Here is a 13,542-nt window from a genome sequence, read left to right as displayed (position 1 = left end):
GATGGAAAAGGTTTACTATTATTAAACCTGTTTCTTCCACCATTATTAAAGCCTTGTTGAGGCTTTTGTTGATCCTTCCATGAGAAATTTGGATGATTTCTCCATGATGAGTTATAGGTGTTTCCATAAGGTTCACCTAAGTAATTTACCTCTGCTATTGCAGGGTTCTCAGGATCATAGGCCTCTTCTTCAGAAGGCGCCTCTTGAGTACTGTTGGATGCAGCTTGCATTCCATTCAGACTCTGAGAAATCATATTGACTTGCTGACTCAATATTTTGTTCTGAGCCAATATGGCATTCAAAGTATCAATTTCAAGAACTCCCTTCTTCTGAGGCGTCCCATTACTCACAGGATTCCTCTCAGAAGTGTACATGAACTGGTTATTAGCAACCATCTCAATGAGTTCTTGAGCTTCTGCAGGCGATTTCTTTAGGTGAATGGATCCACCTGCAGAAGTATCCAATGACAGTTTAGCTAATTCAGAAAGACCATCATAAAATATATCCAGGATGGTCCATTCTGAAAGCATGTCAGAAGGACACTTTTTGGTCAGTTCTTTGTATCTCTCCCAAGCTTCATAGAGGGATTCACCTTCTTTCTGTCTGAAGGTTTGAACATCCACTCTAAGCTTACTCAGCTTTTGAGGAGGAAAGAACTTGGCTAAGAAAGCCTTGACCAGCTTATCCCAAGAGTTCAGGCTATCCTTAGGTTGAGAGTCCAACCATATTCTAGCTCTGTCTCTTACAACAAAAGGGAAAAGCATGAGCCTGTAGACTTCAGGATCTACTCCATTAGCTTAACAGTATCACAGATCTACAAGAATTCAATTAAGAACTGAAAAGGATCTTCAGATGAAAGTCCATGAAACTTGCATTTCTGCTGCATCAGAGAAACTAATTGAGGTTTCAGCTCAAAATTATTTGCTCCAATGGTAGGAATGGAGATGCTTCTTCCATGTAAATTGGAATTAGGTACAGTAAAGTCACCAAGCATCCTCCTTGCATTATTATTATTTTCGGCTGCCATCTCTTCTTCTTGTTCGAAAATTTCTAAATGGTGCTTGCTGGATTGTTGTAATTTAGCTTCTCTTAGTTTTCTCTTCAGAGTCCTTTCAGGTTCTGGATCTACTTCAACAAGAATGATCTTGTCCTTGCTCCTGCTCATATGAAAAAGAGGGACAGAAAAATAATAATAATAGGGATCCTTTTTACCACAGTATAGAGGTTCCCTTTAGGTGAGTGGAAGAAAGGAAGAGTAGAAGAAAAGAAGAAGAGAAAATCTGAACTCAGAGAGAGAGAGAGAGCGAGAGAGAGAATTTTCGAAAATTATTTTTGAAAAAGAGTTAGTGATTTTCGAAAATTGTTTTTGAAAAAGGTTAGAAATTTTCGAAAATTACAATCAAAAATTAAAATAATTAGTTAATTAAAAAGAATTTTTGAAAAAGAGGGAGATATTTTCGAAAATTAGAGAGAGAGTTAGTTAGGTAGTTTTGAAAAAGATAAGAAACAAACAAAAAGTTAGCTAGTTAGTTGAAACAAATTTGAAAATCAATTTTGAAAAGATAAGAAGATAAGAAGTTAGAAAGGATATTTTAAAATCAAATTTTGAAAAAGATAAGATAAAGAGATATTTTTGAAAAGATATGATTAGTTTTGAAAAAGATTTGATTCTTAAAATCACAATTAATGACTTGATTCACAAGAAATCACAAGATATGATTCTAGAACTTAAAGTTTGAATCTTTCTTAACAAGCAAGTAACAAACTTGAAATTTTTGAATCAAAACATTAATTGATGATGTTATTTTCGAAAATTATGTGATAAAAAAAAGATTTTTTTTTTAAAAAAATATTTTTATAATTTTCGAAAATAGATAAGAAAAATGAAAAAGATTTGATTTTTGAAAAAGATTTTGAAAAAGATAAGATTTTTAAATTGAAAATTTTATTTGACTCATAAAAACAACTAGATTTTAAAAATTTTTGAAAAAGTCAAATCTAATTTTCGAAATTTATGAGAGAAAAAAAGGAAAGATATTTTTTTTTATTTTTGAATCTTTAATGATGAGAGAGAAAAACATGAAAATGATGCAATGCATGAAAATTTTGGATCAAAACAATGAATGCATACAAGAATGCTATGAATGTCAAGATGAACACCAAGAACACTATGAAGATCATGATGAACATCAAGAACATATTTTTGAAAAATTTTTAATGCAAAGAAAACATGCAAGACACCAAACTTAGAAATCTTTCATGTTTAGACTCTATGGATGCAAAAATGCACATGTAAAACAAGAAAAGACACAAAACAAGAAAACATCAAGATCAAACAAGAAGACTTAGCAAGAACAACTTGAAGATCATGAAGAACACTATGAATGCATGAATTTTTTCAAAAAATACAAGATGAACATGCAATTGACACCAAACTTAGAAGTTGACTCAAGACTCAAACAAGAAACACAAAATATTTTTTATTTTTATGATTTTCAAAATTTTTTTGTATTTTTATTTTAATTTTTTTTTCGAAAATCAGTGTAAAAAAAAAAAAGAAAAATAAGGATTCCAAAATTTTTAATATGAATTCAAGGAATCTTGTATTCTTATTCTAAAGCTCCAATCTGAGGGTTAGGCATGGCTTAATAGCCAGCCAAGCTTTAGTATGCTATTACATGCATTGAAGTGATTAGTTAAATCCTCAGTCCAAAGGAATTTGGACATGGCTTCACAGCCAGCCAGGATTCAACAAATCATCATGAAACACTAGAATTCATTCTTACAAATTCTGAAGAAAAATATATTTTTTTGAAAACATTTTTTTTTTAAATTTTTTTCGAAAACAAAGGAGAAAATTTTTGAAAGATTTTTGAAAAATTTTTTTTTTGAAAACTTTTTGAAAATAAGAAGAAAATTACCCAATCTGAGCAACACGATGAACCGTCAGTTGTCCAAACTCAAAAAATCCCCGGCAACGGCGCCAAAAACTTGGTGCACAAAATTGTGATCTCAGGCAACGGCGCCAGAAACTCTGTATGCACGTCTTAATAAATCGTTTTTCATTCACAACTTCGATACAACTAACCAGCAAGTGCACTGGGTCGTCCAAGTAATAAACCATACGTGAGTAAGGGTCGATCCCACGGAGATTGTCGGTTTGAAGCAAGCTATGGTCACCTTGTTAATCTCAGTCAGGCGGATATCAAATAGTTATGGAGTTTTCAAATATTAATAATAAATAGAAAATAAGGATAAAAAACTTATGTAATTCATTGGTTAGAATTTCAGATAAACGTATAGAGATGCATTCGTTCCTCTGAACCTCTGCTTTCCTGCTGTCTTCATCCAATCAATCTTACTCCTTTCCATGGCTGGCTTTATGTAAGGACATCACCGTTGTCAATGGCTACTTTTTATCCTCTCTGGAAAATGGTCCGATGCGCTGTCACTGCATGGCTAATCGTCTGGAGGCGTCACCGTTGTCAATGGCTGCATCCCATTCTCTTGCAAAAATGGTCCAAATGCTCTGTCACGGCACGGCTAATCATCTGAGGTTCTCGATCATACTGGAATAGGATTCACCCTCCTTTTGCGTCTGTCACTACGCCCAGCACTCGCGAGTTTGAAGTTCGTCACAGTCATTCAATCCCAGAGTCCTACTTGGAATACCACAGACAAGGTTTAGACTTTCCGGACTCTCATGAATGCCGCCATCAATCTAGCTTATACCACGAAGATTCTGATTAAGAGATCCAAGAGATACTCATTCAATCTAAGGTAGAACGGAAGTGGTTGTCAGGCACGCATTCATAGGGAATGATGATGATTGTCACGTTCATCACGTTCAGGTTGAAGTGCGAATGAATATCTTAGAAGCGAAATAAGTTGAATTGAATAGAAAAACAGTAGTACTTTGCATTAATTCATGAGGAACAGCAGAGCTCCACACCTTAATCTATGGAGTGCAGAAACTCTACCGTAGAAAAATACATAAGTGAATATAGGGTAAGCATGGCCAAGTGGCCAGCCTCCCATGGAGGTCTAGAGATCTAAAATTGATCAAAAGATGTCTAATACAATAGTAAAAAGTCCTATTTATACTAAACTAGTTACTAGGGTTTACAGAAGTAAGTAATTGATGCATAAATCTACTTCCGGGGCCCACTTGGTGTGTGCTTGGGCTGAGCTTGAATGTTACACGTGTAGAGGTTAATCTTGGAGTTGAACGCCAGTTTGTAACGTATTTCTGGCGTTCAACTCTGGCTTGTGACGTGTTTCTGGCGTTTAACTCCAAACAGCAGTGTAGAACTGGCGTTCAACGCCCTTTTACATCGTATAAACTCGGCCAAAGTATGAACTATTATATATTTCTGGAAAGCCCTGGATTTCTACTTTCCAACGCAATTAAAAGCGTGCCATTTTGAGTTCTGTAGCTCCAGAATATCCACTTTGAGTGCAGGGAGGTCAGAATCCAACAGCATCAGCAGTCCTTCTTCAACCTCTGAATCTGATTTTTGCTCAAGTCCCTCAATTTCAGCCAGAAAATAACTCAAATTACAGAAAAACACGCAAACTCATAGTAAAGTCCAAAAATGTGCATTTAACATAAAAACTAATAAAAACATCCCTAAAAGTAACTAGATTTTACTAAAAACATACTAAAAACAATGCCAAAAAGCGTATAAATTATCCACTCATCAGTTATATAGTTGGAAGGTGTGTTATGTGGATGAGGGTATTAAGGTGGTGTATAAAGGTGTGGTGGTTCATATGGTTGGTGGTAAGGTGTATAATCATTTTGATTCCATAGAGGTGATGGGTGTGGTGCTTGAAGGTTTGGTGGTTGGGGGTCATGTAGGGGTAATCTTTCATATCTTAGGGTTTGATATTCACATAGGCGAGGGTTTGGCTCGTTGTAGTATGAGGGAGGTGGTTGCCAGGAGTGTTGCTCATACGCAAATGGTTCCTCCCTAAATTGACTCTCCCATTCCATGTTGCAATCCCAACTTGAATTCATCATACCCTACAAAATACTTACAACCATGCTCCAAGCAACAAGGGTGATAGCTTATAGAGAAAGTAGAAAATAAAAATAAAAGACATTAATAAACAAGAAAAATAAACACCTAAATATTAGCAAAATCAACCAAATAACCAAAAAGTAAGCTATTTACAATATGGACATATTCAAAACAACCAAAAACGTAACACCGATTGCATCCTCGGCAACGGCGCCAAAAACTTGAAAGAGCAGAACCGTCGGCTTAGAATTTTCACAAAAAATTTCCGTTGCAAGTATAGCTCCAAGCCGACAAGTAAAACTCAAATCAAAGTTTGATTTTTCCAATAAAAACAATTAACCGAGAGTAAAGAAACCTCGGGTCGTTTTCCCTAGGAATGCAATTGAAGTGTTACCTTCTTGGTTGTGAAGGAAAAGGGTTTTTGCAATCAAAGAACTAAAGATTAAAAGAACTAAGAAATAAAGAAACTAAGGAATGATTAAAATTGATATTAATGCAAGTGAAAAGGAAATAAGATCAAAATTAGTGAAAATGCTAGGATATGCATAAAAGAACCTTGACTTGGGAACGAGGATCCAAGGAATCCTATCATGCCAAAACCACACCTATGGCAACTATGATGAGTCAATCTCGCTTAGTCTAAACCTAACATCGAGGAGTAAGTCAAGCAAGCATAATTGACCTTAATCCATAAGTCCTAGCTAACTTACCAAATTAATTGGTAAAAAGCTAGCGTCAATGGAAACAAGAGTCAACTAACAACCCAAGAATTGCCACTAAATGTCAGACATTATGACTCTAGTGTTCTAGGAACTTAAATCCCAAGCCAAGGTGTGAAAATCTACTCAAAATTACCAAGTGACATTTTCATAAACACTTGGTCGGCATATAACCAAAACATGAGAAATTTGCAAAGGAAAATGAAAACTATATCCAAAATATTCACAATATCAACAATTCACATTCAATCAAATATAAAGAAAGCATAAAATACTAAATTCATCAATCAAAACTTCAAGATACCAAAATTGCATATACAAACAAAGTAACTTGAACCATAAAAAAATAAAAGCAAAAGTGATGTAATTAAAGAGAAGATTAAGAGTACTTAAAATAAAATGAGCAAAATCAAAGATCAAAACTTGTTATAAAATGCTACAATGAACCCTAAATAAAAACCCTAAGAGAGCTCTCCCTAATCTACACTACTCCTACTCCTACTATATGTTCTAAAATGTGAAAATAAAGTTCTAAGTCCTAATACTACCTAATTCCTTCATATGGCTTCAGATGTGTGCGTACGCACACTTCGCTGAATGTTAACCTGTGCGTACCCACATAGAGTTGTGCGCACGCACACATGCTAATTCCTTCTTGTGCGTCTGCACGTTTGCTTATGCTCACGCACACTTGACTGTGTGTGCTTTTCCTTGTTTTTTTCTTGTATTCTCCCTTGTACATGCTTCCTTCCATTTTTGCCTAGCCAATCTTGCCTCTAAGGCCTGAAATCACTCAACAAACATGTCATGGCATTGAATGGCATAAAAGTAGAATTAAGTTGCTCAATTTAAGCACAAAAATGCATGTTTTCACATTTAGGATCAATTTAGGGATCAAACACAAAAGTATGCTACTTTGGTGATTAAGTGTGAGTTTATGTGATGAATTCCACTCAAATCAAGTAAAAATATCTCATCAAATATGGACTCATCAGGCCGCCAAGAGTTTTCATCATGAGTTTAAAGAAAGGGAGTGCCTTCTATGCTGAGGCTCTAAGGAAGCACGACAAGGCGGCCTGTTTGCCTTTGGACGTCCTTTAGCTTTGCCGGGCTAGTCATTTTGAGGATGGCCCAACATTTTTCTGGGTTAGCTTCCACGCCTCTTTTTGTGATCATGAAGCCCAGGAATTTTTCAGGCTCCATTACGAATGCGCACTTGGCTGGGTTAAGCTGCATCTGATGTTTCCTTAGTATTGCAAATTTGCTCGTGAGGTTGGAGATTAGTGAGTCATCTAATTCCGTCTTCGCAAGCATATCATCAATGTATACCTCTAACTTTGCCCCTATGAGGTCTTTGAAGATTTTGGTGATGAGTCTTTGATACGTGGCTCCCGCGTTCTTCAGTTGTAAAGGCATGACTAAGTAGCAGTATGTTCCTTCGGGGGTGATGATGGCCATTTTATCTTCGTGGGGTTTGTTCATTGTTATCTAGTTATACCCGAAGTATGCATCCATAAATCTAAGGTACCAGTGTCCAGAGGCGGCGTCTACTAGTCCGTCAATGTTTGGTAGTGGGAAGGTGTCTTTTGAACAAGCTTTGTTCAAGTTTGTGTAGTTGACACGCATTCGCTATTTGCCGTTCACCTTTTTTACCATGACGACGTTGGCCATCCAAGTGGTGTAAGGTATTTGTTGGATGAAGCCAGCCTCGAGTAGGCCCTTGACTTGTCTTTTAACTTCGCTCATCCTGTCTGCCGACATTTTTCTTTTTCTTTGGCTAACAAGTCTGGCCTTTGGGATAACGGCTAGAAGATGTGACATTAAGCTCGGGTCTATTCCCGGTGTGTCGGCGGGCGTGAAGGCAAACATGGCTCTGTTTTATTTTAGCATTTTGATGACTTGTCCTTTCAAGACAAAGGGGATGTTCTTGTTGATGAAGGTGAATTTCTCCTTTGTTTGTCGGATTTAGAGTTTTTCCATGTTCCCTTCCAGCTTCGGTCTCAGCTGGTCATCTTGCCAAGAATCTTGGTCGGTAAAGAAAATCCCAACCGCATTGTGAGATCTTTTTTGGAGCGCTAGGCTAGTGTTGCTGCATTTTGCTACTACCATCTTGTCACCATTGATGGTTCCGATCGTTCCATCGTCAGCCCCCAACTTTATGACCATGAATTTTTTGAATATGACTGCTAAGAGGTCATTAATGGTCTTTCTCCTGAGAATAATATTACTTGTCTTGGAGTCTTTGAGTAACACAAATTTGGAAAAAACTGTTTTCCTTTGGTTTCCAGTTCCTATGTTGCTCGGGTGCATTATCGAACCTTCTTGTTTAATGAATTTATCTCTAAGGCCGGTTACCCTGTTGAGGTGGTTCTATAGGTTTTCCTTCTAGATCCCTAACTTCTACTCTAGTGTGAGAAGAGATTTCAAGCATGGTTTCATGTTTCCTTTCCCAAGGTTCCTATGAAACCCAATTGTATTCAATCTCTTTCCCAAGATAATTGAATACTAAGCATTAAGAACGAAATTCCTTCTAGCAAATCAAAGAGAAGATGAAGAGAAGAAGGATTTCACTATCATTCATAGCTCAAAAAGTACTCAAAAGTGAAGTGTAAAAGTGGATCTAAAACTCACTGCTTAACCCCCTTCTTCAGTACTCCTTGGGGGTATTTATACTTCTCCTAGTAAAATAAAAAATTACAAAAGTGAAAAAGGAAAATTACATTTTGGAGGGAAAAGAAAACACTCAATAAGCATGACTTCTCAGCTGGCGTGTGGCTGGCGCATCTCTGGCATGTCACGTGCCCTTCATTTCCAGCTTGGCGTGCCACTCCCAATCCTTCATGTGGCATGCTCGTTCCTCTAGCAACCTTGGCGTCCCACACCTTCGAACTCAAGTGGCACGCCCCTTGCCTTTCTCACTTCTCTTTGCCTTTGGAAACTTGTACTGGCGTGCCACGCCCAAGGTCTGGCATGCCACGCCCTTGCTTTATGCTTGGCTAGGCTTCTCTGGAAAGTTGAACTAGTGTGGCACGCCCAGGGTCTGGCGTGCCACGCCCCTCTTGTGAGTGAGTGGTTGCTCTGTTTGGCGTGCCACGCCACGAACTCAAGTGGCACGCCCCAATGCTTCTCTTCTGAATGACACTGGCATGCCATGCCTGGCTACTCAAGTGGCACGCCTAAGTGAAGAATGGTGAATGGCGTGCCACGCCTTCGAACTCAAGTGGCACGCCCCATGTAATTGGCCTCCTTTATCCTCTTTGGAAACTTATACCAGCGTGCCACGCCTATGATCTTGTCTTGGTTCCAGTAATTGGGGTGCCACGCCTCAGCCTTCAAGTGGCACGCCATAGTGATATGCTAAGGTTGGCGTGCCACGCCTTCGATACCAAGTGGCATGCCCAGTCCTTGCTTTTGGTCCTTTGTGCATTAGTGTGCCACGCCTGGTTGCTCAAGTGGCATGCCATGCTACTCCAGTGGCACGCCCATGGGTTTGTGAACTCTTCAAGCTTGGCGTGCCACGCTTGGGTTCTCAAGTGGCATGCCCAAGTGACTTCTTTGGGCTGGCGTGCCATGCCTTCGATACCAAGTGGCACGCCATAGTGAAGATTCTTCTTGGGCTGGAGAGTTGGCGTGCCACGCCCCTTTGCTCAAGTGGCACGCCCATAGTAGTTGATGGGTCAAGCGTGCCACGCCCAGCTTGGCGTGCCACGCCCCTTTTGTGTCCTCCATTGTGGCTCTCTGGAATTTTGTATCAGCGTGCCACGCCCAGTCTCTGGCATGCCACGCCCATATGCATGCTTTGAATCCCTTCTCTGGACTTTGGTACTGGCGTGCCACGCCCAGCTCCTGGCGTGCCACGCCAGTGCATTTTTGTGGCGTTTGCTTCAAGTGTCACGCCAGTTTCACACGCCCAGCTTCTTGTTTTTCTTCTACCCCATTTTTGATGCTTTTCTCACCTGAAATTCAGCACAACTCATCTAAAAGTAGTGTACCATAATATTCATCAAATAATGCATGAATTTTACTAATCAAATGAGATTTATGCTCTTTTATGGTCTTCTTTATGCAAGAAAGAAGGGTAGATGATGCAAGTCATCAAGGATGTTGGAGTTGGCTCCGGTATCTATTAGGATGCGTTTAACCATCCTTGTTCCCACCTTTGCTGATATGACGTATGGAGAGTCTTCCTGCAACGTTCCCTTTTAGTAGTCTTCTGGGTGGAAGGTTATTGTTGGTAGGTCAGGGACTTTTTCCGAGGGGACCGCTAGTACTCGAAGGTCTTTCTTTAGGGCGAATTTGGATTTTTCTTGCACATTTTTCCCTATGATAATATTGACTACTATTGCCAAGTCCTAATATTCAATGTCTCAACAGACGATTTTTATCGCCCTACGGTTTCGCCTTTCATGTTTTGTGAATTTTTCTCTTCAGGCCCATCGGGGTTCCTTGATGATTTTGGTGAACTCAAAGAGTTTTCAGTATCCATATAGACTTTTGTTACCTCTTGTGCGTTCCTTCAGTTGCCTGGGTTTTGGAAGGATACGCTTTTCCACGATCTGCTGGTATACTTTACTAATTGGGGCGGGCAGTGGGGTCTAGTGTCCAAATTTTCCTACCCATGGTGGTCGGTTATGGGTTGTGGGTCTGAATCATTCTTTGTTGGGTCTTTGGGAGGTGGGTTCGTTCGAGGTGTCGTGTTGCTATGGTGTTGTTTATTGGTGGACACAACATGGCTTACCTCCTCATCATTTATGTATTCCCGTGCCATGCTTTGGATTTCATGTATTGACTAGATGGGTTTCATCGTGAGAAGCTTCTGGATGTCTTCATCCATCAAACCATTAGTTAGGAACAGTGATGCGCATAAACTAGTTATGCTACGATTTAGGAAATTGCACGATCGGCAAAATTCCTTCCGGCAAGTGCACCGGTTATCGTCAAGTAAAAACTCACAATAGAGTGAGGTCGAATCCCACAAGGATTGGTTGAGTGAGCAATTCGGATTAGAAGTGTGTTCTAGTTGAGCGGAATCAAGATTGAGATGAGAATTGCGGAATGTAAAATTGGCGGGAAAAGTAAATGACAAGAAATTGAAATGGCGGAATCTTAAATTGCATGAATTAAAGAGCAGAAACTAAATTGCTGAAATTAAAAGGGAATGGGGGTGATTGCATGAATTGAGTTGCAGAATGTAAATAGAAGATGTAAATCAGAATTGTGGGATTCATTGGGTTATAGGAGATATTGAGATCTCCGAATCAAAACATGTTTATCTCTTCCTCAAGCAATGCGTTCATTGAATTTTGCTTGGCAATCTTATATGATTGGATCCCAATCCCTTGGCTCACCAATTCTCTCTAAAAATGAACAAATTCCCAATCCCTTGGTTTAAATGTTCATAAGAAGAGATGATGCTTGATCACTGATTATACCACACAGTTTCATGAACCACAATTTGGTAGGATTACATGTCACAATATCCATCCAAACCCCAATCCAATTCACTGTGAGAAAGCTTCTCTAGCATGAATCCTCCATTCCTTTCCCAAGGTTCCGAAGGATTCCAATTATGGGTAGTTTCTTTCCCAAGACAACTACCCAATGGAATTAGATCGAGAAGCTTTCTAACAAAATTCAAGAGAAAAGATTGAAGAAGAAGATAAACTATTATTGATTCATTGAATTACAATAGAGCTCCCTAACCCAATGAAAGGGGGTTTAGTGAGTCATAGCTCTGAATTCAATTACAAAGATATGAAAACTAGCTAAAAGTGAAGGTAAAAGTCCTTCCTAACTTAAATTCTATCCTATTTATACACTTTCTATATTGAGCTTCTGTTGTGTTTCTTGGGCTTTGAGGCCTCTCCCTGCTTTCCTTTTGCCTTGGGTTTATGATCCATAATCTTGATGAGGCTGTTGATCCAAATTCTGTAACATTCATTGAGCCAACTTAGTGATAATCAAATAATGACACATGACTCAATAAATTGAGATTTCAAACTCATCAATCCTTCAGGCCCAATCCCATAAACCATGATATTCAATTGGGTTTCATACCAGAGTAAGTTTAAGTTAATGTTTGTGCTCAAAGACTAACTTAAACCGCACTATTTTTGGCCCAGAAACCTTTTCCAAGAGTGGCATTTAAGTTGCAGTAGCTTAAACGCCAGACACTTCCAGTGAGGCCTTTTGTAGAAGCACGTTTAAGCTTCAGTTTAAGGTTAAACTGAAGCTTAAACGTGGAAATGGAAGAAGGCAGCCCTGGAGAGTCATGTAGTCGAACACGTTTAAGCTTCAGTTTAAGGTTAAACTGAAGCTTAAACGTGGAGATAGGAAGGGCAGCCCTGGAGGTCGAACACGTTTAACCTCCAGTTTAAGGTTAAACTGGAGGTTAAACGTGGAAATGGAAGGAGGCATCTTGGAGGTCGAACACGTTTAACCTCCAGTTTAAGGTTAAACTGGAGGTTAAACGTGGAAGATTAGAAGGGTAGCCCTGGAGGTGTCGAACACGTTTAAGCTCCAGTTAAGGTTAAACTGGAGCTTAAACGTGGAAATGGAGAAAGCAACCCTGGAGGAGAAAACTTGGTCGAACACGTTTAAGCTCCAGTTTAAGGTCAAACTGGAGCTTAAACGTGGAAATGGCTCCCTGGTGCACTTCCCATTTCTGGCGTTTAACCTCCAGTTTAAGGTTAAACTGGAGGTTAAACGTGGAACTCCTTCCTGAGTGGCATTCTCATTCTGGCGTTTAACCTCCAGTTTAAGGTTAAACTGGAGGTTAAATGTGGAATGCTTCTTTGGTGAGACTTTCATTCTGGCGTTTAACCTCCAGTTTAAGGTTAAACTGGAGGTTAAACTTCAATTCCAGCATTTCTTAGCCTTCATGATTCTGGCGTTTAAGCTCCAGTTTAGGCTTAAACTGGAACTTAAACTCCACATGTGATATTCAAGCTTCCTTTATTGATTTTGTTGCTTCCTTGCTTAGCCTCTTCTTCCCTGAAATCATCCAAACAAATGCATCAAAGTCTTGCAAAATTTCATGAGAAATCTTCCATTCATAGCATTCAAGTAATATAACTAAAACTCATGGAATTTGCATCAAAATCATATTGTTTGGATGGTTCATTGCTTTGTTATTCTTTTAACCATTCTTGGTTACTTTAAGCTCAAAAAAAGGCATAAAACCACTAAAACTAACAGAAAAATACTAGTGAAACTAGCCTAAGATGCCTTGGCATCAAACAGGTTGACCACCGAGTCGTATCAAGTAATAAAACTCACTTAGTGTGAGGTCGATCCCACCAGGATTAAAGGATCAAGCAATCAATAGTTAATTGATCATTCTAGTTAGACAATCATAGTTGACTGATAAGTAAACAGGAAATGTAAATGACATGAAATTTAAAGAAAGCAATAAATGGCTGGAAAGTAAAGTGCAAGAATGTAAAGTGTAAGAATGTAAAGTACAAGAAAGTAAAATGCTGGAATTGTAAAGTACAGGAAATGTAAAGTACTAAAAATTAAAGATAAAAAACATTAGGGATTGGAGATGTTGATTTCTCTTGAATCAATGAACCTCTTCTTCCTCTTGTTCATGCAATATTTATATCTATGGCAGATCATAAGTAATTGAGCTCCAATTCCATGGATACTCAATTTGCCAAATCATGATCAAATGCCAATCCCTGATCCAATGCTCATAAAAAGAGGTGAAGCACAATGTCTAATCCCAAGCTACACAATTCATAAGACCCCAATGTCAAAGTGATTATATGTCACGTATCAACTTTGAATCAAAATCA

At 38.7% G+C, this 13,542-nt stretch overlaps 1 non-coding gene across 1 annotated transcript; it reads left to right on the top strand.

Annotated features, from left to right (window-relative positions):
• Positions 1–524: 524 nt before the first annotated feature.
• Positions 525–632, top strand: LOC148565324 (small nucleolar RNA R71). Its single transcript, XR_015885468.1, has one exon. It is a non-coding gene; the product is annotated as a small nucleolar RNA R71 (small nucleolar RNA).
• Positions 633–13,542: the final 12,910 nt, after the last annotated feature.

This window comes from Arachis ipaensis, chromosome B5 (genome assembly GCF_059453495.1).
Source record: "Arachis ipaensis isolate K30076 ecotype BB chromosome B5, ASM5945349v1, whole genome shotgun sequence".
NCBI classification, from domain to species: Eukaryota; Viridiplantae; Streptophyta; class Magnoliopsida; order Fabales; family Fabaceae; genus Arachis; species Arachis ipaensis.
Note: the sequence above shows the minus strand (reverse complement) of the source record. Positions and strands in the feature narration are given on the sequence as shown.